The 26162-nt window shown below is 37.2% G+C and overlaps 20 non-coding genes across 20 annotated transcripts; all 20 read left to right on the forward strand.

Annotated features, from left to right (window-relative positions):
* The first annotated feature begins 617 nt into the window (after nucleotides 1–617).
* On the forward strand, nucleotides 618–810 carry LOC131933857 (U2 spliceosomal RNA). Its single transcript, XR_009385275.1, has one exon. It is a non-coding gene; the product is annotated as a U2 spliceosomal RNA (small nuclear RNA).
* A 1099-nt stretch (nucleotides 811–1909) lies between these two features.
* LOC131933868 (U2 spliceosomal RNA) lies at nucleotides 1910–2102 on the forward strand. The gene has a single exon (XR_009385286.1). It is a non-coding gene; the product is annotated as a U2 spliceosomal RNA (small nuclear RNA).
* A 1099-nt stretch (nucleotides 2103–3201) lies between these two features.
* Nucleotides 3202–3394, forward strand: LOC131933874 (U2 spliceosomal RNA). Its single transcript, XR_009385292.1, has one exon. It is a non-coding gene; the product is annotated as a U2 spliceosomal RNA (small nuclear RNA).
* A 1100-nt stretch (nucleotides 3395–4494) lies between these two features.
* On the forward strand, nucleotides 4495–4687 carry LOC131933875 (U2 spliceosomal RNA). Its single transcript, XR_009385293.1, has one exon. It is a non-coding gene; the product is annotated as a U2 spliceosomal RNA (small nuclear RNA).
* Nucleotides 4688–5785: 1098 nt separating this feature from the next.
* LOC131933876 (U2 spliceosomal RNA) lies at nucleotides 5786–5978 on the forward strand. The gene has a single exon (XR_009385294.1). It is a non-coding gene; the product is annotated as a U2 spliceosomal RNA (small nuclear RNA).
* Nucleotides 5979–7076: 1098 nt separating this feature from the next.
* On the forward strand, nucleotides 7077–7269 carry LOC131933858 (U2 spliceosomal RNA). The gene has a single exon (XR_009385276.1). It is a non-coding gene; the product is annotated as a U2 spliceosomal RNA (small nuclear RNA).
* Nucleotides 7270–8367: 1098 nt separating this feature from the next.
* LOC131933859 (U2 spliceosomal RNA) lies at nucleotides 8368–8560 on the forward strand. Its single transcript, XR_009385277.1, has one exon. It is a non-coding gene; the product is annotated as a U2 spliceosomal RNA (small nuclear RNA).
* Nucleotides 8561–9657: 1097 nt separating this feature from the next.
* On the forward strand, nucleotides 9658–9850 carry LOC131933860 (U2 spliceosomal RNA). Its single transcript, XR_009385278.1, has one exon. It is a non-coding gene; the product is annotated as a U2 spliceosomal RNA (small nuclear RNA).
* A 1099-nt stretch (nucleotides 9851–10949) lies between these two features.
* Nucleotides 10950–11142, forward strand: LOC131933861 (U2 spliceosomal RNA). Its single transcript, XR_009385279.1, has one exon. It is a non-coding gene; the product is annotated as a U2 spliceosomal RNA (small nuclear RNA).
* A 1098-nt stretch (nucleotides 11143–12240) lies between these two features.
* Nucleotides 12241–12433, forward strand: LOC131933862 (U2 spliceosomal RNA). Its single transcript, XR_009385280.1, has one exon. It is a non-coding gene; the product is annotated as a U2 spliceosomal RNA (small nuclear RNA).
* A 1098-nt stretch (nucleotides 12434–13531) lies between these two features.
* On the forward strand, nucleotides 13532–13724 carry LOC131933863 (U2 spliceosomal RNA). The gene has a single exon (XR_009385281.1). It is a non-coding gene; the product is annotated as a U2 spliceosomal RNA (small nuclear RNA).
* Nucleotides 13725–14823: 1099 nt separating this feature from the next.
* LOC131933864 (U2 spliceosomal RNA) lies at nucleotides 14824–15016 on the forward strand. Its single transcript, XR_009385282.1, has one exon. It is a non-coding gene; the product is annotated as a U2 spliceosomal RNA (small nuclear RNA).
* Nucleotides 15017–16114: 1098 nt separating this feature from the next.
* Nucleotides 16115–16307, forward strand: LOC131933865 (U2 spliceosomal RNA). The gene has a single exon (XR_009385283.1). It is a non-coding gene; the product is annotated as a U2 spliceosomal RNA (small nuclear RNA).
* Nucleotides 16308–17405: 1098 nt separating this feature from the next.
* Nucleotides 17406–17598, forward strand: LOC131933866 (U2 spliceosomal RNA). The gene has a single exon (XR_009385284.1). It is a non-coding gene; the product is annotated as a U2 spliceosomal RNA (small nuclear RNA).
* Nucleotides 17599–18696: 1098 nt separating this feature from the next.
* On the forward strand, nucleotides 18697–18889 carry LOC131933867 (U2 spliceosomal RNA). Its single transcript, XR_009385285.1, has one exon. It is a non-coding gene; the product is annotated as a U2 spliceosomal RNA (small nuclear RNA).
* A 1098-nt stretch (nucleotides 18890–19987) lies between these two features.
* LOC131933869 (U2 spliceosomal RNA) lies at nucleotides 19988–20180 on the forward strand. Its single transcript, XR_009385287.1, has one exon. It is a non-coding gene; the product is annotated as a U2 spliceosomal RNA (small nuclear RNA).
* A 1099-nt stretch (nucleotides 20181–21279) lies between these two features.
* LOC131933870 (U2 spliceosomal RNA) lies at nucleotides 21280–21472 on the forward strand. Its single transcript, XR_009385288.1, has one exon. It is a non-coding gene; the product is annotated as a U2 spliceosomal RNA (small nuclear RNA).
* Nucleotides 21473–22571: 1099 nt separating this feature from the next.
* On the forward strand, nucleotides 22572–22764 carry LOC131933871 (U2 spliceosomal RNA). The gene has a single exon (XR_009385289.1). It is a non-coding gene; the product is annotated as a U2 spliceosomal RNA (small nuclear RNA).
* A 1098-nt stretch (nucleotides 22765–23862) lies between these two features.
* LOC131933872 (U2 spliceosomal RNA) lies at nucleotides 23863–24055 on the forward strand. The gene has a single exon (XR_009385290.1). It is a non-coding gene; the product is annotated as a U2 spliceosomal RNA (small nuclear RNA).
* A 1100-nt stretch (nucleotides 24056–25155) lies between these two features.
* LOC131933873 (U2 spliceosomal RNA) lies at nucleotides 25156–25348 on the forward strand. The gene has a single exon (XR_009385291.1). It is a non-coding gene; the product is annotated as a U2 spliceosomal RNA (small nuclear RNA).
* The last annotated feature ends 814 nt before the right edge of the window (nucleotides 25349–26162 follow it).

Genomic DNA, 26162 nt, shown 5'->3' on the forward strand with positions numbered 1-26162 from the left:
CCTAATTGATTTCAAAATGTTAAATGAAACATTACAATCAGCAGAATATTAATAACAATGATCCGTTTAAGAAAAAAAAATATAAATAAAAAAAAAAAAAAAAAAAAAATCTAAATTTACAAATTTAAATTTTGTGGTTTTGTTCCGCATCTTTTCTCCTGCCGACCTCACGTCACCTTTTTGTATTCTTTTTCTTTCTCAGTCTCTTCCTATACCTTTTTAACGTTGGCTTGTTCCACAGCGCTAGTCGCCTTGCGCCGCCCGCCAAAGACGTAAAACAACAGGGCGTTGATCGATTCGATATACATCAAGGCGGCGCGGGCGTCAAGGGAAGCCACTATTACGACGTTAAGGTAAGGCGCTATATTTTTTTTCCTTGTTTGAGTTTTAGAAATTCATAATGTTACTTGTTTCATTGATTTCGTTAACATTCGCCTTTCCGCTTTGGCAGATTGTAAAACGCCCACCGCCTAACGGCCGTACGTCGCATGGGCGGCGATTTCTGCAATAAGGAATATTTTCGGTGTGCGGAATCGGATGAATATTTACGGAATCATTTCAGAGGAGCGGATAGGAAATTTTCCGGAATATGAGGCGTCGGTAGTCCAGTGACCGTTATCGCTTCTCGGCCTTTTGGCTAAGATCAAAGTGTAGTATCTGTTCTTATCAGCTTAATATCTGATACGTGGCTCATTGAGTCACTACGATATTAAACTGATTTTTGGTACTCGGCGGGATGCCCGGGGCTTGCTCCGCTCTCGCCACGGGTCGGCCCGGTATTGCAGTTCTTCCGGGAATGGCCCATTCAATTTCAATAATGTACGATTGGTCTCTCTCTCTCAATAAAAACAGCTCACTGCTGGTCAGTCAGAGTGATATGGTATTTATTCTATACCAGTCACTGTTTGCTTAAAATGTTAATCGTTTGAGCTGACCAGCACATTTTTTCTTTATTTGACGGTTCTCAAACGAACGGCAGCCGGTATAAAAACAGATATTTTTTTTTATATTTAAAATTTCTCTCCGCTCCTCTCCTTCGTTGTTTACTAATCTAAATTATGTTTTAAAAATCATTTGTCATGGCCAGTATGTGTCAAAATATCACACTTCTGTCCACACAGGACCAGTATTAATTTCACTTTAATATAAAGAAAATAGAAATTTAAATGTAAATTTTTAAAAGTTATTTCAATTTAAAAAAACAAAAATTCATTTTTATTTTTAAACTGACGTACATTGTTACGTACATTGTTTAATGTATTCTTTCCTTCAACGATTTGCATATATCTTGATCCTAATTGATTTCAAAATGTTAAATGAAACATTACAATCAGCAGAATATTAATAACAATGATCCGTTTAAGAAAAAAAAATATAAATAAAAAAAAAAAAAAAAAAAAAATCTAAATTTACAAATTTAAATTTTGTGGTTTTGTTCCGCATCTTTTCTCCTGCCGACCTCACGTCACCTTTTTGTATTCTTTTTCTTTCTCAGTCTCTTCCTATACCTTTTTAACGTTGGCTTGTTCCACAGCGCTAGTCGCCTTGCGCCGCCCGCCAAAGACGTAAAACAACAGGGCGTTGATCGATTCGATATACATCAAGGCGGCGCGGGCGTCAAGGGAAGCCACTATTACGACGTTAAGGTAAGGCGCTATATTTTTTTCCTTGTTTGAGTTTTAGAAATTCATAATGTTACTTGTTTCATTGATTTCGTTAACATTCGCCTTTCCGCTTTGGCAGATTGTAAAACGCCCACCGCCTAACGGCCGTACGTCGCATGGGCGGCGATTTCTGCAATAAGGAATATTTTCGGTGTGCGGAATCGGATGAATATTTACGGAATCATTTCAGAGGAGCGGATAGGAAATTTTCCGGAATATGAGGCGTCGGTAGTCCAGTGACCGTTATCGCTTCTCGGCCTTTTGGCTAAGATCAAAGTGTAGTATCTGTTCTTATCAGCTTAATATCTGATACGTGGCTCATTGAGTCACTACGATATTAAACTGATTTTTGGTACTCGGCGGGATGCCCGGGGCTTGCTCCGCTCTCGCCACGGGTCGGCCCGGTATTGCAGTTCTTCCGGGAATGGCCCATTCAATTTCAATAATGTACGATTGGTCTCTCTCTCTCAATAAAAACAGCTCACTGCTGGTCAGTCAGAGTGATATGGTATTTATTCTATACCAGTCACTGTTTGCTTAAAATGTTAATCGTTTGAGCTGACCAGCACATTTTTTCTTTATTTGACGGTTCTCAAACGAACGGCAGCCGGTATAAAAACAGATATTTTTTTTTATATTTAAAATTTCTCTCCGCTCCTCTCCTTCGTTGTTTACTAATCTAAATTATGTTTTAAAAATCATTTGTCATGGCCAGTATGTGTCAAAATATCACACTTCTGTCCACACAGGACCAGTATTAATTTCACTTTAATATAAAGAAAATAGAAATTTAAATGTAAATTTTTAAAAGTTATTTCAATTTAAAAAAACAAAAATTCATTTTTATTTTTAAACTGACGTACATTGTTACGTACATTGTTTAATGTATTCTTTCCTTCAACGATTTGCATATATCTTGATCCTAATTGATTTCAAAATGTTAAATGAAACATTACAATCAGCAGAATATTAATAACAATGATCCGTTTAAGAAAAAAAAATATAAATAAAAAAAAAAAAAAAAAAAAAATCTAAATTTACAAATTTAAATTTTGTGGTTTTGTTCCGCATCTTTTCTCCTGCCGACCTCACGTCACCTTTTTGTATTCTTTTTCTTTCTCAGTCTCTTCCTATACCTTTTTAACGTTGGCTTGTTCCACAGCGCTAGTCGCCTTGCGCCGCCCGCCAAAGACGTAAAACAACAGGGCGTTGATCGATTCGATATACATCAAGGCGGCGCGGGCGTCAAGGGAAGCCACTATTACGACGTTAAGGTAAGGCGCTATATTTTTTTCCTTGTTTGAGTTTTAGAAATTCATAATGTTACTTGTTTCATTGATTTCGTTAACATTCGCCTTTCCGCTTTGGCAGATTGTAAAACGCCCACCGCCTAACGGCCGTACGTCGCATGGGCGGCGATTTCTGCAATAAGGAATATTTTCGGTGTGCGGAATCGGATGAATATTTACGGAATCATTTCAGAGGAGCGGATAGGAAATTTTCCGGAATATGAGGCGTCGGTAGTCCAGTGACCGTTATCGCTTCTCGGCCTTTTGGCTAAGATCAAAGTGTAGTATCTGTTCTTATCAGCTTAATATCTGATACGTGGCTCATTGAGTCACTACGATATTAAACTGATTTTTGGTACTCGGCGGGATGCCCGGGGCTTGCTCCGCTCTCGCCACGGGTCGGCCCGGTATTGCAGTTCTTCCGGGAATGGCCCATTCAATTTCAATAATGTACGATTGGTCTCTCTCTCTCAATAAAAACAGCTCACTGCTGGTCAGTCAGAGTGATATGGTATTTATTCTATACCAGTCACTGTTTGCTTAAAATGTTAATCGTTTGAGCTGACCAGCACATTTTTTCTTTATTTGACGGTTCTCAAACGAACGGCAGCCGGTATAAAAACAGATATTTTTTTTTATATTTAAAATTTCTCTCCGCTCCTCTCCTTCGTTGTTTACTAATCTAAATTATGTTTTAAAAATCATTTGTCATGGCCAGTATGTGTCAAAATATCACACTTCTGTCCACACAGGACCAGTATTAATTTCACTTTAATATAAAGAAAATAGAAATTTAAATGTAAATTTTTAAAAGTTATTTCAATTTAAAAAAACAAAAATTCATTTTTATTTTTAAACTGACGTACATTGTTACGTACATTGTTTAATGTATTCTTTCCTTCAACGATTTGCATATATCTTGATCCTAATTGATTTCAAAATGTTAAATGAAACATTACAATCAGCAGAATATTAATAACAATGATCCGTTTAAGAAAAAAAAATATAAATAAAAAAAAAAAAAAAAAAAAAATCTAAATTTACAAATTTAAATTTTGTGGTTTTGTTCCGCATCTTTTCTCCTGCCGACCTCACGTCACCTTTTTGTATTCTTTTTCTTTCTCAGTCTCTTCCTATACCTTTTTAACGTTGGCTTGTTCCACAGCGCTAGTCGCCTTGCGCCGCCCGCCAAAGACGTAAAACAACAGGGCGTTGATCGATTCGATATACATCAAGGCGGCGCGGGCGTCAAGGGAAGCCACTATTACGACGTTAAGGTAAGGCGCTATATTTTTTTTCCTTGTTTGAGTTTTAGAAATTCATAATGTTACTTGTTTCATTGATTTCGTTAACATTCGCCTTTCCGCTTTGGCAGATTGTAAAACGCCCACCGCCTAACGGCCGTACGTCGCATGGGCGGCGATTTCTGCAATAAGGAATATTTTCGGTGTGCGGAATCGGATGAATATTTACGGAATCATTTCAGAGGAGCGGATAGGAAATTTTCCGGAATATGAGGCGTCGGTAGTCCAGTGACCGTTATCGCTTCTCGGCCTTTTGGCTAAGATCAAAGTGTAGTATCTGTTCTTATCAGCTTAATATCTGATACGTGGCTCATTGAGTCACTACGATATTAAACTGATTTTTGGTACTCGGCGGGATGCCCGGGGCTTGCTCCGCTCTCGCCACGGGTCGGCCCGGTATTGCAGTTCTTCCGGGAATGGCCCATTCAATTTCAATAATGTACGATTGGTCTCTCTCTCTCAATAAAAACAGCTCACTGCTGGTCAGTCAGAGTGATATGGTATTTATTCTATACCAGTCACTGTTTGCTTAAAATGTTAATCGTTTGAGCTGACCAGCACATTTTTTCTTTATTTGACGGTTCTCAAACGAACGGCAGCCGGTATAAAAACAGATATTTTTTTTTATATTTAAAATTTCTCTCCGCTCCTCTCCTTCGTTGTTTACTAATCTAAATTATGTTTTAAAAATCATTTGTCATGGCCAGTATGTGTCAAAATATCACACTTCTGTCCACACAGGACCAGTATTAATTTCACTTTAATATAAAGAAAATAGAAATTTAAATGTAAATTTTTAAAAGTTATTTCAATTTAAAAAAACAAAAATTCATTTTTATTTTTAAACTGACGTACATTGTTACGTACATTGTTTAATGTATTCTTTCCTTCAACGATTTGCATATATCTTGATCCTAATTGATTTCAAAATGTTAAATGAAACATTACAATCAGCAGAATATTAATAACAATGATCCGTTTAAGAAAAAAAAATATAAATAAAAAAAAAAAAAAAAAAAAATCTAAATTTACAAATTTAAATTTTGTGGTTTTGTTCCGCATCTTTTCTCCTGCCGACCTCACGTCACCTTTTTGTATTCTTTTTCTTTCTCAGTCTCTTCCTATACCTTTTTAACGTTGGCTTGTTCCACAGCGCTAGTCGCCTTGCGCCGCCCGCCAAAGACGTAAAACAACAGGGCGTTGATCGATTCGATATACATCAAGGCGGCGCGGGCGTCAAGGGAAGCCACTATTACGACGTTAAGGTAAGGCGCTATATTTTTTTCCTTGTTTGAGTTTTAGAAATTCATAATGTTACTTGTTTCATTGATTTCGTTAACATTCGCCTTTCCGCTTTGGCAGATTGTAAAACGCCCACCGCCTAACGGCCGTACGTCGCATGGGCGGCGATTTCTGCAATAAGGAATATTTTCGGTGTGCGGAATCGGATGAATATTTACGGAATCATTTCAGAGGAGCGGATAGGAAATTTTCCGGAATATGAGGCGTCGGTAGTCCAGTGACCGTTATCGCTTCTCGGCCTTTTGGCTAAGATCAAAGTGTAGTATCTGTTCTTATCAGCTTAATATCTGATACGTGGCTCATTGAGTCACTACGATATTAAACTGATTTTTGGTACTCGGCGGGATGCCCGGGGCTTGCTCCGCTCTCGCCACGGGTCGGCCCGGTATTGCAGTTCTTCCGGGAATGGCCCATTCAATTTCAATAATGTACGATTGGTCTCTCTCTCTCAATAAAAACAGCTCACTGCTGGTCAGTCAGAGTGATATGGTATTTATTCTATACCAGTCACTGTTTGCTTAAAATGTTAATCGTTTGAGCTGACCAGCACATTTTTTCTTTATTTGACGGTTCTCAAACGAACGGCAGCCGGTATAAAAACAGATATTTTTTTTTATATTTAAAATTTCTCTCCGCTCCTCTCCTTCGTTGTTTACTAATCTAAATTATGTTTTAAAAATCATTTGTCATGGCCAGTATGTGTCAAAATATCACACTTCTGTCCACACAGGACCAGTATTAATTTCACTTTAATATAAAGAAAATAGAAATTTAAATGTAAATTTTTAAAAGTTATTTCAATTTAAAAAAACAAAAATTCATTTTTATTTTTAAACTGACGTACATTGTTACGTACATTGTTTAATGTATTCTTTCCTTCAACGATTTGCATATATCTTGATCCTAATTGATTTCAAAATGTTAAATGAAACATTACAATCAGCAGAATATTAATAACAATGATCCGTTTAAGAAAAAAAAATATAAATAAAAAAAAAAAAAAAAAAAAATCTAAATTTACAAATTTAAATTTTGTGGTTTTGTTCCGCATCTTTTCTCCTGCCGACCTCACGTCACCTTTTTGTATTCTTTTTCTTTCTCAGTCTCTTCCTATACCTTTTTAACGTTGGCTTGTTCCACAGCGCTAGTCGCCTTGCGCCGCCCGCCAAAGACGTAAAACAACAGGGCGTTGATCGATTCGATATACATCAAGGCGGCGCGGGCGTCAAGGGAAGCCACTATTACGACGTTAAGGTAAGGCGCTATATTTTTTTCCTTGTTTGAGTTTTAGAAATTCATAATGTTACTTGTTTCATTGATTTCGTTAACATTCGCCTTTCCGCTTTGGCAGATTGTAAAACGCCCACCGCCTAACGGCCGTACGTCGCATGGGCGGCGATTTCTGCAATAAGGAATATTTTCGGTGTGCGGAATCGGATGAATATTTACGGAATCATTTCAGAGGAGCGGATAGGAAATTTTCCGGAATATGAGGCGTCGGTAGTCCAGTGACCGTTATCGCTTCTCGGCCTTTTGGCTAAGATCAAAGTGTAGTATCTGTTCTTATCAGCTTAATATCTGATACGTGGCTCATTGAGTCACTACGATATTAAACTGATTTTTGGTACTCGGCGGGATGCCCGGGGCTTGCTCCGCTCTCGCCACGGGTCGGCCCGGTATTGCAGTTCTTCCGGGAATGGCCCATTCAATTTCAATAATGTACGATTGGTCTCTCTCTCTCAATAAAAACAGCTCACTGCTGGTCAGTCAGAGTGATATGGTATTTATTCTATACCAGTCACTGTTTGCTTAAAATGTTAATCGTTTGAGCTGACCAGCACATTTTTTCTTTATTTGACGGTTCTCAAACGAACGGCAGCCGGTATAAAAACAGATATTTTTTTTTATATTTAAAATTTCTCTCCGCTCCTCTCCTTCGTTGTTTACTAATCTAAATTATGTTTTAAAAATCATTTGTCATGGCCAGTATGTGTCAAAATATCACACTTCTGTCCACACAGGACCAGTATTAATTTCACTTTAATATAAAGAAAATAGAAATTTAAATGTAAATTTTTAAAAGTTATTTCAATTTAAAAAAACAAAAATTCATTTTTATTTTTAAACTGACGTACATTGTTACGTACATTGTTTAATGTATTCTTTCCTTCAACGATTTGCATATATCTTGATCCTAATTGATTTCAAAATGTTAAATGAAACATTACAATCAGCAGAATATTAATAACAATGATCCGTTTAAGAAAAAAAAATATAAATAAAAAAAAAAAAAAAAAAAAATCTAAATTTACAAATTTAAATTTTGTGGTTTTGTTCCGCATCTTTTCTCCTGCCGACCTCACGTCACCTTTTTGTATTCTTTTTCTTTCTCAGTCTCTTCCTATACCTTTTTAACGTTGGCTTGTTCCACAGCGCTAGTCGCCTTGCGCCGCCCGCCAAAGACGTAAAACAACAGGGCGTTGATCGATTCGATATACATCAAGGCGGCGCGGGCGTCAAGGGAAGCCACTATTACGACGTTAAGGTAAGGCGCTATATTTTTTTCCTTGTTTGAGTTTTAGAAATTCATAATGTTACTTGTTTCATTGATTTCGTTAACATTCGCCTTTCCGCTTTGGCAGATTGTAAAACGCCCACCGCCTAACGGCCGTACGTCGCATGGGCGGCGATTTCTGCAATAAGGAATATTTTCGGTGTGCGGAATCGGATGAATATTTACGGAATCATTTCAGAGGAGCGGATAGGAAATTTTCCGGAATATGAGGCGTCGGTAGTCCAGTGACCGTTATCGCTTCTCGGCCTTTTGGCTAAGATCAAAGTGTAGTATCTGTTCTTATCAGCTTAATATCTGATACGTGGCTCATTGAGTCACTACGATATTAAACTGATTTTTGGTACTCGGCGGGATGCCCGGGGCTTGCTCCGCTCTCGCCACGGGTCGGCCCGGTATTGCAGTTCTTCCGGGAATGGCCCATTCAATTTCAATAATGTACGATTGGTCTCTCTCTCTCAATAAAAACAGCTCACTGCTGGTCAGTCAGAGTGATATGGTATTTATTCTATACCAGTCACTGTTTGCTTAAAATGTTAATCGTTTGAGCTGACCAGCACATTTTTTCTTTATTTGACGGTTCTCAAACGAACGGCAGCCGGTATAAAAACAGATATTTTTTTTTATATTTAAAATTTCTCTCCGCTCCTCTCCTTCGTTGTTTACTAATCTAAATTATGTTTTAAAAATCATTTGTCATGGCCAGTATGTGTCAAAATATCACACTTCTGTCCACACAGGACCAGTATTAATTTCACTTTAATAAAGAAAATAGAAATTTAAATGTAAATTTTTAAAAGTTATTTCAATTTAAAAAAACAAAAATTCATTTTTATTTTTAAACTGACGTACATTGTTACGTACATTGTTTAATGTATTCTTTCCTTCAACGATTTGCATATATCTTGATCCTAATTGATTTCAAAATGTTAAATGAAACATTACAATCAGCAGAATATTAATAACAATGATCCGTTTAAGAAAAAAAAATATAAATAAAAAAAAAAAAAAAAAAAAAATCTAAATTTACAAATTTAAATTTTGTGGTTTTGTTCCGCATCTTTTCTCCTGCCGACCTCACGTCACCTTTTTGTATTCTTTTTCTTTCTCAGTCTCTTCCTATACCTTTTTAACGTTGGCTTGTTCCACAGCGCTAGTCGCCTTGCGCCGCCCGCCAAAGACGTAAAACAACAGGGCGTTGATCGATTCGATATACATCAAGGCGGCGCGGGCGTCAAGGGAAGCCACTATTACGACGTTAAGGTAAGGCGCTATATTTTTTTCCTTGTTTGAGTTTTAGAAATTCATAATGTTACTTGTTTCATTGATTTCGTTAACATTCGCCTTTCCGCTTTGGCAGATTGTAAAACGCCCACCGCCTAACGGCCGTACGTCGCATGGGCGGCGATTTCTGCAATAAGGAATATTTTCGGTGTGCGGAATCGGATGAATATTTACGGAATCATTTCAGAGGAGCGGATAGGAAATTTTCCGGAATATGAGGCGTCGGTAGTCCAGTGACCGTTATCGCTTCTCGGCCTTTTGGCTAAGATCAAAGTGTAGTATCTGTTCTTATCAGCTTAATATCTGATACGTGGCTCATTGAGTCACTACGATATTAAACTGATTTTTGGTACTCGGCGGGATGCCCGGGGCTTGCTCCGCTCTCGCCACGGGTCGGCCCGGTATTGCAGTTCTTCCGGGAATGGCCCATTCAATTTCAATAATGTACGATTGGTCTCTCTCTCTCAATAAAAACAGCTCACTGCTGGTCAGTCAGAGTGATATGGTATTTATTCTATACCAGTCACTGTTTGCTTAAAATGTTAATCGTTTGAGCTGACCAGCACATTTTTTCTTTATTTGACGGTTCTCAAACGAACGGCAGCCGGTATAAAAACAGATATTTTTTTTTATATTTAAAATTTCTCTCCGCTCCTCTCCTTCGTTGTTTACTAATCTAAATTATGTTTTAAAAATCATTTGTCATGGCCAGTATGTGTCAAAATATCACACTTCTGTCCACACAGGACCAGTATTAATTTCACTTTAATATAAAGAAAATAGAAATTTAAATGTAAATTTTTAAAAGTTATTTCAATTTAAAAAAACAAAAATTCATTTTTATTTTTAAACTGACGTACATTGTTACGTACATTGTTTAATGTATTCTTTCCTTCAACGATTTGCATATATCTTGATCCTAATTGATTTCAAAATGTTAAATGAAACATTACAATCAGCAGAATATTAATAACAATGATCCGTTTAAGAAAAAAAAATATAAATAAAAAAAAAAAAAAAAAAAAAATCTAAATTTACAAATTTAAATTTTGTGGTTTTGTTCCGCATCTTTTCTCCTGCCGACCTCACGTCACCTTTTTGTATTCTTTTTCTTTCTCAGTCTCTTCCTATACCTTTTTAACGTTGGCTTGTTCCACAGCGCTAGTCGCCTTGCGCCGCCCGCCAAAGACGTAAAACAACAGGGCGTTGATCGATTCGATATACATCAAGGCGGCGCGGGCGTCAAGGGAAGCCACTATTACGACGTTAAGGTAAGGCGCTATATTTTTTTCCTTGTTTGAGTTTTAGAAATTCATAATGTTACTTGTTTCATTGATTTCGTTAACATTCGCCTTTCCGCTTTGGCAGATTGTAAAACGCCCACCGCCTAACGGCCGTACGTCGCATGGGCGGCGATTTCTGCAATAAGGAATATTTTCGGTGTGCGGAATCGGATGAATATTTACGGAATCATTTCAGAGGAGCGGATAGGAAATTTTCCGGAATATGAGGCGTCGGTAGTCCAGTGACCGTTATCGCTTCTCGGCCTTTTGGCTAAGATCAAAGTGTAGTATCTGTTCTTATCAGCTTAATATCTGATACGTGGCTCATTGAGTCACTACGATATTAAACTGATTTTTGGTACTCGGCGGGATGCCCGGGGCTTGCTCCGCTCTCGCCACGGGTCGGCCCGGTATTGCAGTTCTTCCGGGAATGGCCCATTCAATTTCAATAATGTACGATTGGTCTCTCTCTCTCAATAAAAACAGCTCACTGCTGGTCAGTCAGAGTGATATGGTATTTATTCTATACCAGTCACTGTTTGCTTAAAATGTTAATCGTTTGAGCTGACCAGCACATTTTTTCTTTATTTGACGGTTCTCAAACGAACGGCAGCCGGTATAAAAACAGATATTTTTTTTTATATTTAAAATTTCTCTCCGCTCCTCTCCTTCGTTGTTTACTAATCTAAATTATGTTTTAAAAATCATTTGTCATGGCCAGTATGTGTCAAAATATCACACTTCTGTCCACACAGGACCAGTATTAATTTCACTTTAATATAAAGAAAATAGAAATTTAAATGTAAATTTTTAAAAGTTATTTCAATTTAAAAAAACAAAAATTCATTTTTATTTTTAAACTGACGTACATTGTTACGTACATTGTTTAATGTATTCTTTCCTTCAACGATTTGCATATATCTTGATCCTAATTGATTTCAAAATGTTAAATGAAACATTACAATCAGCAGAATATTAATAACAATGATCCGTTTAAGAAAAAAAAATATAAATAAAAAAAAAAAAAAAAAAAAATCTAAATTTACAAATTTAAATTTTGTGGTTTTGTTCCGCATCTTTTCTCCTGCCGACCTCACGTCACCTTTTTGTATTCTTTTTCTTTCTCAGTCTCTTCCTATACCTTTTTAACGTTGGCTTGTTCCACAGCGCTAGTCGCCTTGCGCCGCCCGCCAAAGACGTAAAACAACAGGGCGTTGATCGATTCGATATACATCAAGGCGGCGCGGGCGTCAAGGGAAGCCACTATTACGACGTTAAGGTAAGGCGCTATATTTTTTTCCTTGTTTGAGTTTTAGAAATTCATAATGTTACTTGTTTCATTGATTTCGTTAACATTCGCCTTTCCGCTTTGGCAGATTGTAAAACGCCCACCGCCTAACGGCCGTACGTCGCATGGGCGGCGATTTCTGCAATAAGGAATATTTTCGGTGTGCGGAATCGGATGAATATTTACGGAATCATTTCAGAGGAGCGGATAGGAAATTTTCCGGAATATGAGGCGTCGGTAGTCCAGTGACCGTTATCGCTTCTCGGCCTTTTGGCTAAGATCAAAGTGTAGTATCTGTTCTTATCAGCTTAATATCTGATACGTGGCTCATTGAGTCACTACGATATTAAACTGATTTTTGGTACTCGGCGGGATGCCCGGGGCTTGCTCCGCTCTCGCCACGGGTCGGCCCGGTATTGCAGTTCTTCCGGGAATGGCCCATTCAATTTCAATAATGTACGATTGGTCTCTCTCTCTCAATAAAAACAGCTCACTGCTGGTCAGTCAGAGTGATATGGTATTTATTCTATACCAGTCACTGTTTGCTTAAAATGTTAATCGTTTGAGCTGACCAGCACATTTTTTCTTTATTTGACGGTTCTCAAACGAACGGCAGCCGGTATAAAAACAGATATTTTTTTTTATATTTAAAATTTCTCTCCGCTCCTCTCCTTCGTTGTTTACTAATCTAAATTATGTTTTAAAAATCATTTGTCATGGCCAGTATGTGTCAAAATATCACACTTCTGTCCACACAGGACCAGTATTAATTTCACTTTAATATAAAGAAAATAGAAATTTAAATGTAAATTTTTAAAAGTTATTTCAATTTAAAAAAACAAAAATTCATTTTTATTTTTAAACTGACGTACATTGTTACGTACATTGTTTAATGTATTCTTTCCTTCAACGATTTGCATATATCTTGATCCTAATTGATTTCAAAATGTTAAATGAAACATTACAATCAGCAGAATATTAATAACAATGATCCGTTTAAGAAAAAAAAATATAAATAAAAAAAAAAAAAAAAAAAAATCTAAATTTACAAATTTAAATTTTGTGGTTTTGTTCCGCATCTTTTCTCCTGCCGACCTCACGTCACCTTTTTGTATTCTTTTTCTTTCTCAGTCTCTTCCTATACCTTTTTAACGTTGGCTTGTTCCACAGCGCTAGTCGCCTTGCGCCGCCCGCCAAAGACGTAAAACAACAGGGCGTTGATCGATTCGATATACATCAAGGCGGCGCGGGCGTCAAGGGAAGCCACTATTACGACGTTAAGGTAAGGCGCTATATTTTTTTCCTTGTTTGAGTTTTAGAAATTCATAATGTTACTTGTTTCATTGATTTCGTTAACATTCGCCTTTCCGCTTTGGCAGATTGTAAAACGCCCACCGCCTAACGGCCGTACGTCGCATGGGCGGCGATTTCTGCAATAAGGAATATTTTCGGTGTGCGGAATCGGATGAATATTTACGGAATCATTTCAGAGGAGCGGATAGGAAATTTTCCGGAATATGAGGCGTCGGTAGTCCAGTGACCGTTATCGCTTCTCGGCCTTTTGGCTAAGATCAAAGTGTAGTATCTGTTCTTATCAGCTTAATATCTGATACGTGGCTCATTGAGTCACTACGATATTAAACTGATTTTTGGTACTCGGCGGGATGCCCGGGGCTTGCTCCGCTCTCGCCACGGGTCGGCCCGGTATTGCAGTTCTTCCGGGAATGGCCCATTCAATTTCAATAATGTACGATTGGTCTCTCTCTCTCAATAAAAACAGCTCACTGCTGGTCAGTCAGAGTGATATGGTATTTATTCTATACCAGTCACTGTTTGCTTAAAATGTTAATCGTTTGAGCTGACCAGCACATTTTTTCTTTATTTGACGGTTCTCAAACGAACGGCAGCCGGTATAAAAACAGATATTTTTTTTTATATTTAAAATTTCTCTCCGCTCCTCTCCTTCGTTGTTTACTAATCTAAATTATGTTTTAAAAATCATTTGTCATGGCCAGTATGTGTCAAAATATCACACTTCTGTCCACACAGGACCAGTATTAATTTCACTTTAATATAAAGAAAATAGAAATTTAAATGTAAATTTTTAAAAGTTATTTCAATTTAAAAAAACAAAAATTCATTTTTATTTTTAAACTGACGTACATTGTTACGTACATTGTTTAATGTATTCTTTCCTTCAACGATTTGCATATATCTTGATCCTAATTGATTTCAAAATGTTAAATGAAACATTACAATCAGCAGAATATTAATAACAATGATCCGTTTAAGAAAAAAAAATATAAATAAAAAAAAAAAAAAAAAAAAATCTAAATTTACAAATTTAAATTTTGTGGTTTTGTTCCGCATCTTTTCTCCTGCCGACCTCACGTCACCTTTTTGTATTCTTTTTCTTTCTCAGTCTCTTCCTATACCTTTTTAACGTTGGCTTGTTCCACAGCGCTAGTCGCCTTGCGCCGCCCGCCAAAGACGTAAAACAACAGGGCGTTGATCGATTCGATATACATCAAGGCGGCGCGGGCGTCAAGGGAAGCCACTATTACGACGTTAAGGTAAGGCGCTATATTTTTTTCCTTGTTTGAGTTTTAGAAATTCATAATGTTACTTGTTTCATTGATTTCGTTAACATTCGCCTTTCCCGCTTTGGCAGATTGTAAAACGCCCACCGCCTAACGGCCGTACGTCGCATGGGCGGCGATTTCTGCAATAAGGAATATTTTCGGTGTGCGGAATCGGATGAATATTTACGGAATCATTTCAGAGGAGCGGATAGGAAATTTTCCGGAATATGAGGCGTCGGTAGTCCAGTGACCGTTATCGCTTCTCGGCCTTTTGGCTAAGATCAAAGTGTAGTATCTGTTCTTATCAGCTTAATATCTGATACGTGGCTCATTGAGTCACTACGATATTAAACTGATTTTTGGTACTCGGCGGGATGCCCGGGGCTTGCTCCGCTCTCGCCACGGGTCGGCCCGGTATTGCAGTTCTTCCGGGAATGGCCCATTCAATTTCAATAATGTACGATTGGTCTCTCTCTCTCAATAAAAACAGCTCACTGCTGGTCAGTCAGAGTGATATGGTATTTATTCTATACCAGTCACTGTTTGCTTAAAATGTTAATCGTTTGAGCTGACCAGCACATTTTTTCTTTATTTGACGGTTCTCAAACGAACGGCAGCCGGTATAAAAACAGATATTTTTTTTTATATTTAAAATTTCTCTCCGCTCCTCTCCTTCGTTGTTTACTAATCTAAATTATGTTTTAAAAATCATTTGTCATGGCCAGTATGTGTCAAAATATCACACTTCTGTCCACACAGGACCAGTATTAATTTCACTTTAATATAAAGAAAATAGAAATTTAAATGTAAATTTTTAAAAGTTATTTCAATTTAAAAAAACAAAAATTCATTTTTATTTTTAAACTGACGTACATTGTTACGTACATTGTTTAATGTATTCTTTCCTTCAACGATTTGCATATATCTTGATCCTAATTGATTTCAAAATGTTAAATGAAACATTACAATCAGCAGAATATTAATAACAATGATCCGTTTAAGAAAAAAAAATATAAATAAAAAAAAAAAAAAAAAAAAATCTAAATTTACAAATTTAAATTTTGTGGTTTTGTTCCGCATCTTTTCTCCTGCCGACCTCACGTCACCTTTTTGTATTCTTTTTCTTTCTCAGTCTCTTCCTATACCTTTTTAACGTTGGCTTGTTCCACAGCGCTAGTCGCCTTGCGCCGCCCGCCAAAGACGTAAAACAACAGGGCGTTGATCGATTCGATATACATCAAGGCGGCGCGGGCGTCAAGGGAAGCCACTATTACGACGTTAAGGTAAGGCGCTATATTTTTTTCCTTGTTTGAGTTTTAGAAATTCATAATGTTACTTGTTTCATTGATTTCGTTAACATTCGCCTTTCCGCTTTGGCAGATTGTAAAACGCCCACCGCCTAACGGCCGTACGTCGCATGGGCGGCGATTTCTGCAATAAGGAATATTTTCGGTGTGCGGAATCGGATGAATATTTACGGAATCATTTCAGAGGAGCGGATAGGAAATTTTCCGGAATATGAGGCGTCGGTAGTCCAGTGACCGTTATCGCTTCTCGGCCTTTTGGCTAAGATCAAAGTGTAGTATCTGTTCTTATCAGCTTAATATCTGATACGTGGCTCATTGAGTCACTACGATATTAAACTGATTTTTGGTACTCGGCGGGATGCCCGGGGCTTGCTCCGCTCTCGCCACGGGTCGGCCCGGTATTGCAGTTCTTCCGGGAATGGCCCATTCAATTTCAATAATGTACGATTGGTCTCTCTCTCTCAATAAAAACAGCTCACTGCTGGTCAGTCAGAGTGATATGGTATTTATTCTATACCAGTCACTGTTTGCTTAAAATGTTAATCGTTTGAGCTGACCAGCACATTTTTTCTTTATTTGACGGTTCTCAAACGAACGGCAGCCGGTATAAAAACAGATATTTTTTTTTATATTTAAAATTTCTCTCCGCTCCTCTCCTTCGTTGTTTACTAATCTAAATTATGTTTTAAAAATCATTTGTCATGGCCAGTATGTGTCAAAATATCACACTTCTGTCCACACAGGACCAGTATTAATTTCACTTTAATATAAAGAAAATAGAAATTTAAATGTAAATTTTTAAAAGTTATTTCAATTTAAAAAAACAAAAATTCATTTTTATTTTTAAACTGACGTACATTGTTACGTACATTGTTTAATGTATTCTTTCCTTCAACGATTTGCATATATCTTGATCCTAATTGATTTCAAAATGTTAAATGAAACATTACAATCAGCAGAATATTAATAACAATGATCCGTTTAAGAAAAAAAAATATAAATAAAAAAAAAAAAAAAAAAAAATCTAAATTTACAAATTTAAATTTTGTGGTTTTGTTCCGCATCTTTTCTCCTGCCGACCTCACGTCACCTTTTTGTATTCTTTTTCTTTCTCAGTCTCTTCCTATACCTTTTTAACGTTGGCTTGTTCCACAGCGCTAGTCGCCTTGCGCCGCCCGCCAAAGACGTAAAACAACAGGGCGTTGATCGATTCGATATACATCAAGGCGGCGCGGGCGTCAAGGGAAGCCACTATTACGACGTTAAGGTAAGGCGCTATATTTTTTTCCTTGTTTGAGTTTTAGAAATTCATAATGTTACTTGTTTCATTGATTTCGTTAACATTCGCCTTTCCGCTTTGGCAGATTGTAAAACGCCCACCGCCTAACGGCCGTACGTCGCATGGGCGGCGATTTCTGCAATAAGGAATATTTTCGGTGTGCGGAATCGGATGAATATTTACGGAATCATTTCAGAGGAGCGGATAGGAAATTTTCCGGAATATGAGGCGTCGGTAGTCCAGTGACCGTTATCGCTTCTCGGCCTTTTGGCTAAGATCAAAGTGTAGTATCTGTTCTTATCAGCTTAATATCTGATACGTGGCTCATTGAGTCACTACGATATTAAACTGATTTTTGGTACTCGGCGGGATGCCCGGGGCTTGCTCCGCTCTCGCCACGGGTCGGCCCGGTATTGCAGTTCTTCCGGGAATGGCCCATTCAATTTCAATAATGTACGATTGGTCTCTCTCTCTCAATAAAAACAGCTCACTGCTGGTCAGTCAGAGTGATATGGTATTTATTCTATACCAGTCACTGTTTGCTTAAAATGTTAATCGTTTGAGCTGACCAGCACATTTTTTCTTTATTTGACGGTTCTCAAACGAACGGCAGCCGGTATAAAAACAGATATTTTTTTTTATATTTAAAATTTCTCTCCGCTCCTCTCCTTCGTTGTTTACTAATCTAAATTATGTTTTAAAAATCATTTGTCATGGCCAGTATGTGTCAAAATATCACACTTCTGTCCACACAGGACCAGTATTAATTTCACTTTAATATAAAGAAAATAGAAATTTAAATGTAAATTTTTAAAAGTTATTTCAATTTAAAAAAACAAAAATTCATTTTTATTTTTAAACTGACGTACATTGTTACGTACATTGTTTAATGTATTCTTTCCTTCAACGATTTGCATATATCTTGATCCTAATTGATTTCAAAATGTTAAATGAAACATTACAATCAGCAGAATATTAATAACAATGATCCGTTTAAGAAAAAAAAATATAAATAAAAAAAAAAAAAAAAAAAAATCTAAATTTACAAATTTAAATTTTGTGGTTTTGTTCCGCATCTTTTCTCCTGCCGACCTCACGTCACCTTTTTGTATTCTTTTTCTTTCTCAGTCTCTTCCTATACCTTTTTAACGTTGGCTTGTTCCACAGCGCTAGTCGCCTTGCGCCGCCCGCCAAAGACGTAAAACAACAGGGCGTTGATCGATTCGATATACATCAAGGCGGCGCGGGCGTCAAGGGAAGCCACTATTACGACGTTAAGGTAAGGCGCTATATTTTTTTCCTTGTTTGAGTTTTAGAAATTCATAATGTTACTTGTTTCATTGATTTCGTTAACATTCGCCTTTCCGCTTTGGCAGATTGTAAAACGCCCACCGCCTAACGGCCGTACGTCGCATGGGCGGCGATTTCTGCAATAAGGAATATTTTCGGTGTGCGGAATCGGATGAATATTTACGGAATCATTTCAGAGGAGCGGATAGGAAATTTTCCGGAATATGAGGCGTCGGTAGTCCAGTGACCGTTATCGCTTCTCGGCCTTTTGGCTAAGATCAAAGTGTAGTATCTGTTCTTATCAGCTTAATATCTGATACGTGGCTCATTGAGTCACTACGATATTAAACTGATTTTTGGTACTCGGCGGGATGCCCGGGGCTTGCTCCGCTCTCGCCACGGGTCGGCCCGGTATTGCAGTTCTTCCGGGAATGGCCCATTCAATTTCAATAATGTACGATTGGTCTCTCTCTCTCAATAAAAACAGCTCACTGCTGGTCAGTCAGAGTGATATGGTATTTATTCTATACCAGTCACTGTTTGCTTAAAATGTTAATCGTTTGAGCTGACCAGCACATTTTTTCTTTATTTGACGGTTCTCAAACGAACGGCAGCCGGTATAAAAACAGATATTTTTTTTTATATTTAAAATTTCTCTCCGCTCCTCTCCTTCGTTGTTTACTAATCTAAATTATGTTTTAAAAATCATTTGTCATGGCCAGTATGTGTCAAAATATCACACTTCTGTCCACACAGGACCAGTATTAATTTCACTTTAATATAAAGAAAATAGAAATTTAAATGTAAATTTTTAAAAGTTATTTCAATTTAAAAAAACAAAAATTCATTTTTATTTTTAAACTGACGTACATTGTTACGTACATTGTTTAATGTATTCTTTCCTTCAACGATTTGCATATATCTTGATCCTAATTGATTTCAAAATGTTAAATGAAACATTACAATCAGCAGAATATTAATAACAATGATCCGTTTAAGAAAAAAAAAATATAAATAAAAAAAAAAAAAAAAAAAAAATCTAAATTTACAAATTTAAATTTTGTGGTTTTGTTCCGCATCTTTTCTCCTGCCGACCTCACGTCACCTTTTTGTATTCTTTTTCTTTCTCAGTCTTCCTATACCTTTTTAACGTTGGCTTGTTCCACAGCGCTAGTCGCCTTGCGCCGCCCGCCAAAGACGTAAAACAACAGGGCGTTGATCGATTCGATATACATCAAGGCGGCGCGGGCGTCAAGGGAAGCCACTATTACGACGTTAAGGTAAGGCGCTATATTTTTTTCCTTGTTTGAGTTTTAGAAATTCATAATGTTACTTGTTTCATTGATTTCGTTAACATTCGCCTTTCCGCTTTGGCAGATTGTAAAACGCCCACCGCCTAACGGCCGTACGTCGCATGGGCGGCGATTTCTGCAATAAGGAATATTTTCGGTGTGCGGAATCGGATGAATATTTACGGAATCATTTCAGAGGAGCGGATAGGAAATTTTCCGGAATATGAGGCGTCGGTAGTCCAGTGACCGTTATCGCTTCTCGGCCTTTTGGCTAAGATCAAAGTGTAGTATCTGTTCTTATCAGCTTAATATCTGATACGTGGCTCATTGAGTCACTACGATATTAAACTGATTTTTGGTACTCGGCGGGATGCCCGGGGCTTGCTCCGCTCTCGCCACGGGTCGGCCCGGTATTGCAGTTCTTCCGGGAATGGCCCATTCAATTTCAATAATGTACGATTGGTCTCTCTCTCTCAATAAAAACAGCTCACTGCTGGTCAGTCAGAGTGATATGGTATTTATTCTATACCAGTCACTGTTTGCTTAAAATGTTAATCGTTTGAGCTGACCAGCACATTTTTTCTTTATTTGACGGTTCTCAAACGAACGGCAGCCGGTATAAAAACAGATATTTTTTTTTATATTTAAAATTTCTCTCCGCTCCTCTCCTTCGTTGTTTACTAATCTAAATTATGTTTTAAAAATCATTTGTCATGGCCAGTATGTGTCAAAATATCACACTTCTGTCCACACAGGACCAGTATTAATTTCACTTTAATATAAAGAAAATAGAAATTTAAATGTAAATTTTTAAAAGTTATTTCAATTTAAAAAAACAAAAATTCATTTTTATTTTTAAACTGACGTACATTGTTACGTACATTGTTTAATGTATTCTTTCCTTCAACGATTTGCATATATCTTGATCCTAATTGATTTCAAAATGTTAAATGAAACATTACAATCAGCAGAATATTAATAACAATGATCCGTTTAAGAAAAAAAAATATAAATAAAAAAAAAAAAAAAAAAAAAATCTAAATTTACAAATTTAAATTTTGTGGTTTTGTTCCGCATCTTTTCTCCTGCCGACCTCACGTCACCTTTTTGTATTCTTTTTCTTTCTCAGTCTCTTCCTATACCTTTTTAACGTTGGCTTGTTCCACAGCGCTAGTCGCCTTGCGCCGCCCGCCAAAGACGTAAAACAACAGGGCGTTGATCGATTCGATATACATCAAGGCGGCGCGGGCGTCAAGGGAAGCCACTATTACGACGTTAAGGTAAGGCGCTATATTTTTTTCCTTGTTTGAGTTTTAGAAATTCATAATGTTACTTGTTTCATTGATTTCGTTAACATTCGCCTTTCCGCTTTGGCAGATTGTAAAACGCCCACCGCCTAACGGCCGTACGTCGCATGGGCGGCGATTTCTGCAATAAGGAATATTTTCGGTGTGCGGAATCGGATGAATATTTACGGAATCATTTCAGAGGAGCGGATAGGAAATTTTCCGGAATATGAGGCGTCGGTAGTCCAGTGACCGTTATCGCTTCTCGGCCTTTTGGCTAAGATCAAAGTGTAGTATCTGTTCTTATCAGCTTAATATCTGATACGTGGCTCATTGAGTCACTACGATATTAAACTGATTTTTGGTACTCGGCGGGATGCCCGGGGCTTGCTCCGCTCTCGCCACGGGTCGGCCCGGTATTGCAGTTCTTCCGGGAATGGCCCATTCAATTTCAATAATGTACGATTGGTCTCTCTCTCTCAATAAAAACAGCTCACTGCTGGTCAGTCAGAGTGATATGGTATTTATTCTATACCAGTCACTGTTTGCTTAAAATGTTAATCGTTTGAGCTGACCAGCACATTTTTTCTTTATTTGACGGTTCTCAAACGAACGGCAGCCGGTATAAAAACAGATATTTTTTTTTATATTTAAAATTTCTCTCCGCTCCTCTCCTTCGTTGTTTACTAATCTAAATTATGTTTTAAAAATCATTTGTCATGGCCAGTATGTGTCAAAATATCACACTTCTGTCCACACAGGACCAGTATTAATTTCACTTTAATATAAAGAAAATAGAAATTTAAATGTAAATTTTTAAAAGTTATTTCAATTTAAAAAAACAAAAATTCATTTTTATTTTTAAACTGACGTACATTGTTACGTACATTGTTTAATGTATTCTTTCCTTCAACGATTTGCATATATCTTGATCCTAATTGATTTCAAAATGTTAAATGAAACATTACAATCAGCAGAATATTAATAACAATGATCCGTTTAAGAAAAAAAAATATAAATAAAAAAAAAAAAAAAAAAAAAATCTAAATTTACAAATTTAAATTTTGTGGTTTTGTTCCGCATCTTTTCTCCTGCCGACCTCACGTCACCTTTTTGTATTCTTTTTCTTTCTCAGTCTCTTCCTATACCTTTTTAACGTTGGCTTGTTCCACAGCGCTAGTCGCCTTGCGCCGCCCGCCAAAGACGTAAAACAACAGGGCGTTGATCGATTCGATATACATCAAGGCGGCGCGGGCGTCAAGGGAAGCCACTATTACGACGTTAAGGTAAGGCGCTATATTTTTTTCCTTGTTTGAGTTTTAGAAATTCATAATGTTACTTGTTTCATTGATTTCGTTAACATTCGCCTTTCCGCTTTGGCAGATTGTAAAACGCCCACCGCCTAACGGCCGTACGTCGCATGGGCGGCGATTTCTGCAATAAGGAATATTTTCGGTGTGCGGAATCGGATGAATATTTACGGAATCATTTCAGAGGAGCGGATAGGAAATTTTCCGGAATATGAGGCGTCGGTAGTCCAGTGACCGTTATCGCTTCTCGGCCTTTTGGCTAAGATCAAAGTGTAGTATCTGTTCTTATCAGCTTAATATCTGATACGTGGCTCATTGAGTCACTACGATATTAAACTGATTTTTGGTACTCGGCGGGATGCCCGGGGCTTGCTCCGCTCTCGCCACGGGTCGGCCCGGTATTGCAGTTCTTCCGGGAATGGCCCATTCAATTTCAATAATGTACGATTGGTCTCTCTCTCTCAATAAAAACAGCTCACTGCTGGTCAGTCAGAGTGATATGGTATTTATTCTATACCAGTCACTGTTTGCTTAAAATGTTAATCGTTTGAGCTGACCAGCACATTTTTTCTTTATTTGACGGTTCTCAAACGAACGGCAGCCGGTATAAAAACAGATATTTTTTTTTATATTTAAAATTTCTCTCCGCTCCTCTCCTTCGTTGTTTACTAATCTAAATTATGTTTTAAAAATCATTTGTCATGGCCAGTATGTGTCAAAATATCACACTTCTGTCCACACAGGACCAGTATTAATTTCACTTTAATATAAAGAAAATAGAAATTTAAATGTAAATTTTTAAAAGTTATTTCAATTTAAAAAAACAAAAATTCATTTTTATTTTTAAACTGACGTACATTGTTACGTACATTGTTTAATGTATTCTTTCCTTCAACGATTTGCATATATCTTGATCCTAATTGATTTCAAAATGTTAAATGAAACATTACAATCAGCAGAATATTAATAACAATGATCCGTTTAAGAAAAAAAAATATAAATAAAAAAAAAAAAAAAAAAAAATCTAAATTTACAAATTTAAATTTTGTGGTTTTGTTCCGCATCTTTTCTCCTGCCGACCTCACGTCACCTTTTTGTATTCTTTTTCTTTCTCAGTCTCTTCCTATACCTTTTTAACGTTGGCTTGTTCCACAGCGCTAGTCGCCTTGCGCCGCCCGCCAAAGACGTAAAACAACAGGGCGTTGATCGATTCGATATACATCAAGGCGGCGCGGGCGTCAAGGGAAGCCACTATTACGACGTTAAGGTAAGGCGCTATATTTTTTTCCTTGTTTGAGTTTTAGAAATTCATAATGTTACTTGTTTCATTGATTTCGTTAACATTCGCCTTTCCGCTTTGGCAGATTGTAAAACGCCCACCGCCTAACGGCCGTACGTCGCATGGGCGGCGATTTCTGCAATAAGGAATATTTTCGGTGTGCGGAATCGGATGAATATTTACGGAATCATTTCAGAGGAGCGGATAGGAAATTTTCCGGAATATGAGGCGTCGGTAGTCCAGTGACCGTTATCGCTTCTCGGCCTTTTGGCTAAGATCAAAGTGTAGTATCTGTTCTTATCAGCTTAATATCTGATACGTGGCTCATTGAGTCACTACGATATTAAACTGATTTTTGGTACTCGGCGGGATGCCCGGGGCTTGCTCCGCTCTCGCCACGGGTCGGCCCGGTATTGCAGTTCTTCCGGGAATGGCCCATTCAATTTCAATAATGTACGATTGGTCTCTCTCTCTCAATAAAAACAGCTCACTGCTGGTCAGTCAGAGTGATATGGTATTTATTCTATACCAGTCACTGTTTGCTTAAAATGTTAATCGTTTGAGCTGACCAGCACATTTTTTCTTTATTTGACGGTTCTCAAACGAACGGCAGCCGGTATAAAAACAGATATTTTTTTTTATATTTAAAATTTCTCTCCGCTCCTCTCCTTCGTTGTTTACTAATCTAAATTATGTTTTAAAAAATCATTTGTCATGGCCAGTATGTGTCAAAATATCACACTTCTGTCCACACAGGACCAGTATTAATTTCACTTTAATATAAAGAAAATAGAAATTTAAATGTAAATTTTTAAAAGTTATTTCAATTTAAAAAAACAAAAATTCATTTTTATTTTTAAACTGACGTACATTGTTACGTACATTGTTTAATGTATTCTTTCCTTCAACGATTTGCATATATCTTGATCCTAATTGATTTCAAAATGTTAAATGAAACATTACAATCAGCAGAATATTAATAACAATGATCCGTTTAAGAAAAAAAAATATAAATAAAAAAAAAAAAAAAAAAAAAATCTAAATTTACAAATTTAAATTTTGTGGTTTTGTTCCGCATCTTTTCTCCTGCCGACCTCACGTCACCTTTTTGTATTCTTTTTCTTTCTCAGTCTCTTCCTATACCTTTTTAACGTTGGCTTGTTCCACAGCGCTAGTCGCCTTGCGCCGCCCGCCAAAGACGTAAAACAACAGGGCGTTGATCGATTCGATATACATCAAGGCGGCGCGGGCGTCAAGGGAAGCCACTATTACGACGTTAAGGTAAGGCGCTATATTTTTTTCCTTGTTTGAGTTTTAGAAATTCATAATGTTACTTGTTTCATTGATTTCGTTAACATTCGCCTTTCCGCTTTGGCAGATTGTAAAACGCCCACCGCCTAACGGCCGTACGTCGCATGGGCGGCGATTTCTGCAATAAGGAATATTTTCGGTGTGCGGAATCGGATGAATATTTACGGAATCATTTCAGAGGAGCGGATAGGAAATTTTCCGGAATATGAGGCGTCGGTAGTCCAGTGACCGTTATCGCTTCTCGGCCTTTTGGCTAAGATCAAAGTGTAGTATCTGTTCTTATCAGCTTAATATCTGATACGTGGCTCATTGAGTCACTACGATATTAAACTGATTTTTGGTACTCGGCGGGATGCCCGGGGCTTGCTCCGCTCTCGCCACGGGTCGGCCCGGTATTGCAGTTCTTCCGGGAATGGCCCATTCAATTTCAATAATGTACGATTGGTCTCTCTCTCTCAATAAAAACAGCTCACTGCTGGTCAGTCAGAGTGATATGGTATTTATTCTATACCAGTCACTGTTTGCTTAAAATGTTAATCGTTTGAGCTGACCAGCACATTTTTTCTTTATTTGACGGTTCTCAAACGAACGGCAGCCGGTATAAAAACAGATATTTTTTTTTTATATTTAAAATTTCTCTCCGCTCCTCTCCTTCGTTGTTTACTAATCTAAATTATGTTTTAAAAATCATTTGTCATGGCCAGTATGTGTCAAAATATCACACTTCTGTCCACACAGGACCAGTATTAATTTCACTTTAATATAAAGAAAATAGAAATTTAAATGTAAATTTTTAAAAGTTATTTCAATTTAAAAAAACAAAAATTCATTTTTATTTTTAAACTGACGTACATTGTTACGTACATTGTTTAATGTATTCTTTCCTTCAACGATTTGCATATATCTTGATCCTAATTGATTTCAAAATGTTAAATGAAACATTACAATCAGCAGAATATTAATAACAATGATCCGTTTAAGAAAAAAAAATATAAATAAAAAAAAAAAAAAAAAAAAATCTAAATTTACAAATTTAAATTTTGTGGTTTTGTTCCGCATCTTTTCTCCTGCCGACCTCACGTCACCTTTTTGTATTCTTTTTCTTTCTCAGTCTCTTCCTATACCTTTTTAACGTTGGCTTGTTCCACAGCGCTAGTCGCCTTGCGCCGCCCGCCAAAGACGTAAAACAACAGGGCGTTGATCGATTCGATATACATCAAGGCGGCGCGGGCGTCAAGGG

Source organism: Physella acuta, unplaced genomic scaffold (genome assembly GCF_028476545.2).
Source record: "Physella acuta isolate Inbredline_101_S28 unplaced genomic scaffold, ASM2847654v3 ptg002655l, whole genome shotgun sequence".
NCBI lineage: Eukaryota > Metazoa > Mollusca > Gastropoda > Physidae > Physella > Physella acuta.